The 3408-nt window shown below is 40.1% G+C and overlaps 1 long non-coding RNA gene across 3 annotated transcripts in view; it reads left to right on the top strand.

The window, feature by feature from the left end:
• Positions 1-2808: 2808 nt before the first annotated feature.
• LOC311441440 overlaps positions 2809-3408 on the top strand; it is a 102351-nt gene continuing 101751 nt past the window's right edge. For 2 of the 3 annotated variants that reach the window (XR_014695967.1, XR_014695968.1), the window contains exon 1: positions 2809-2997. This is a non-coding gene — a long non-coding RNA (uncharacterized lncRNA). The remainder of the gene's footprint in view (positions 2998-3408) is intronic. The other variant, XR_014695969.1, reaches the window with a different exon arrangement.

Genomic DNA, 3408 nt, shown 5'->3' with positions numbered 1-3408 from the left:
CCACCAGTTTTGGTTTCTTGTTGTTTGAAAGGGCATCTTCAGCCTAGTGAATTCCAGATAAACAAATTCTTGCAGAATTTGTTCTCTGGCTCATACAACTGTTTTTGATCTTCTCTTTAATTGTAGATGCGGCTTTTACTTTTCACTGTAAAACTTTATATAGTTGGTGTGTGAACCTAGATATTTCACAAACTAGCAGCAGCACTATTATCCTAGTTCTAACCCTGCTCAGACTTCCTGGCTTCTTAAGTTGAAGAACAAGTCACCTTCAGGGTGACTCTACCCTCTTGCATTTTGGACACGTCCTTACCTTAACATGTTATGTCAAGCCTCAGCTTCAGGTTGAAATGACTTAAAAATATATCTATAAAATCTTTTGTTAGGACTAAGAAAATAATGGCAGTGTAGTCTCACTGCCATTAAATGAGGTAATTTAAAACAAAGTATTCATTAGCTTTATCTCCTGCTTTTTGTATTCATTAGCTCTATCTACTGCTTTTTGACTGCACTCCAAGGTGATGCCACTCCAAGGTGATATAGCAGTTAATTGAAGGCACATTTGCTCCCAAATTTGTGAGAAATTTGTGAGTGTAGCTACCACTGTGGATCTCAGGTTTGTGCTGAAAGCCCTTAATTGCTTTTTGGGTATTGGTTGTTAAGAGGACCAGCAGTTTTTCAGTGAGACAGATGTGAAAACAGATTTTTGTTTAAAAATAACAAGGTAATAATTCATATGCTTGTTGATTTGATCACTTTTCTCTCATATTCTCAATCTGATTACCTAGAGCAGTGTAACAAGTCCTTTGAATACAATAGGGGGAAAAAAAAAAAGGAATTATCTGGTCAAATGTAGCAAGGGATGGTCATGCTGACAGTATTAGATGTTTGCTATCAGAGGGGGAACTACTAGTGAGTGAATACCTCTACACATCGGATAACAAACCTCATCAGTATCTGCTGTAGTCATAGTTAGTGGGGTTCCACGGAGGTCTGTTCAGTGCTTCTGATGACAAAGTGGATAGCAAAGTGGAGCGTGTGCTTATTAGCTTCACAGCTGTCACAGAGCAGCAAGAACCTTTGGGTTCGAAACAGAACAGGATGTGGAGTTGGAAGTGAGCTTTCTGTGTTACGGGAGCATTCCAGAGTCAGAAAAAAAGCTATTGAGTGGGTGTTGTTAGGGGGGATGTCTCGCTGTTCAGAGCGATTCATCCAAACTCACAAAGCGAATACAGCTTTCTAGCAGTGGGCCTGCTCTCTTCCCCTCTTGGCATGTGTATCTCGAAGTTCTGGGTGGTGGTGCTTCCAGAAGAAAAGACACTACAAATATGTGCATTGCCATGGAGTTTATGCTTTTTGACATTTTGAAAAAATCATGGATTGTGTTGTCAACCTACCCTTGTTACAAGCTGGAACATGGAATATGGCTCAGAAGTTGTTTATACTTTGTAAACCACATTTAACATTTAAGAAGCCTGTATTGGTATTGGGTGGTAGTTTGGAGGGAGCATGTAGACTAGAGCTTGTACTCAGGCAGGGTGATATATAGGGAAGAAACAGTGTTTGCTTGCTTAAAACACTTAAAAATGAAACAAAAAGAAACCACTGGGATGCTAAGAAGGCAGCAATTGGCCATGAGCCTGCAGGAAGCCTGGAACACTGGCAGAAACCAAACTCTTCTGTTGATATCTGAATCATGGGGACTTCTTAGCCTAGGCTTGTGCAAATCCAGCCTTTCACAAATCTACACCTATAATTTATAAACTCACTGGAAGCTATTAAAGCATTTATGGACTAAGATAATTAATCTTTTACAGGTTTTTGTTCAAAGAGAAAAGGGAGAGAAATTACAGCTGCTTGAGAGCACCTGTTTGTGAATGCGTTGTAGATTCAACGGGATGGCTTGACCTGTATTTTGCAGAAAAATAGTTGCTGCTTCAAAAATAGGAACTGAAAACTCCACTGTGAGATGGATGTTTACAACCTCTGAAAGCCAGCCATCAGAGACAAAACAGGGGCTAGCTAGAACGTACTTTAAAAACACAAAAGCTGTTGAGAGCTTAAAATGTTGGCTGAATGCTCCGTGCAGCTGACATTGGAAGGGTGGTGGCAAACTGGTGCCATGTTCTTTGCCTTGGGACTGGTTTTGAAGCGCCGAGCCAGAAACCTGCTCTCTCCCATCAGTATACGAAAGCTGAAATGGAAATGAGAACACCATGAAAACAAACTAATTAAACGTCTAGTGAAATAGATTTAACACTGTCAGACGTTAGGCAAACAAAAGTCATTTTTAGATAAGAACATTACCACTATTTAGGGCTGAATTTTCAGCTGGCACAGACTATTCTATGAGAGTCTCTATACAAATGCAACCATGCATTTGTATGCCCAATTTAGGCAGTCAGAAGTGCAATTACCGCTCTACCTGCAAATTGTAATTAGTTTAAGTTGTCTTGGTGCTTTTATCAGCTGTTTCATATCATGACTCTAATTTTGGAGACTATAGTGGGACTGTAGTGGGAGCTACCCTCTGTTGAAAGAAAAAAATAATTACAAAAAGATGTGAAGCATTCTTTTGTTTTTACTCTATTTTTACCCTATATAGGGATAGTATATTTGGGAAATTAAGCAGTTAAAGTTCTGATATTAATATAAATATCAGTAGAAAGAGAAGAACCTTTATACCTCTCATTTGCCCCTCTCCCTCCGGCATCTCAATTTCTTGGAGGGCCAGGGAAGAAGGAGGTGACTTTTGGCCTAATGATTTGGCCTAATGAGAATTGGAGAGCCCGGCTTTGCTGCTCAGCTCACAGCACCCCCTTATTAGGGGAGAATTAAGCCTTGAGCCCATCAAAGCCCAGAAGCAGGCTCAGTTCAGCTGCACAAGCAAAGGCAGCTCATGTTTTTCTTGTACCTGTGAAGATCAGATCAAGGATGACTTGCATCTCCCTTCCAGCACCACCTTCCCATTCTGGAGATCGAGGAAAGCACAACAGCCTAGTAAGCATGCCATCAATCTATTTATGGATTCTTTGGGATCGACTAGAGTATAAATTGTATTACCTGAGCTCTTGAATATTTTGTTTCACGTACAGTTTAAATGGTAATGTTTGTTTGTCAGTGTTTGGAGATACTGACTACCTCTCAGCACTGATGCACTCATAAATATTCAACTTCTGTCTTTACCCAAACAGTCAGTAATTTATTGGCTATCTTGGATTGTAAGCTCCTACATGCTTTCTGCTGCTCTATAACGGCAAAGATGATATTTCAGTGGTTCCTCCAGTGTTTCAGCCTGAAGGGAATGTAAATATAAGCATAACGGATTTTGGAAATGTGTCTTTTTCCCCGTGTTTCAATGGCTCATGCATTAGAGTTGGTATGGCTGGCAAATCAGCACTGATTGCTAAT

This window comes from Aythya ferina (genome assembly GCF_964211825.1).
Source record: "Aythya ferina genome assembly, chromosome: 9".
NCBI classification, from domain to species: domain Eukaryota; kingdom Metazoa; phylum Chordata; class Aves; order Anseriformes; family Anatidae; genus Aythya; species Aythya ferina.
This window is presented reverse-complemented; position numbering and strand designations above follow the sequence as displayed.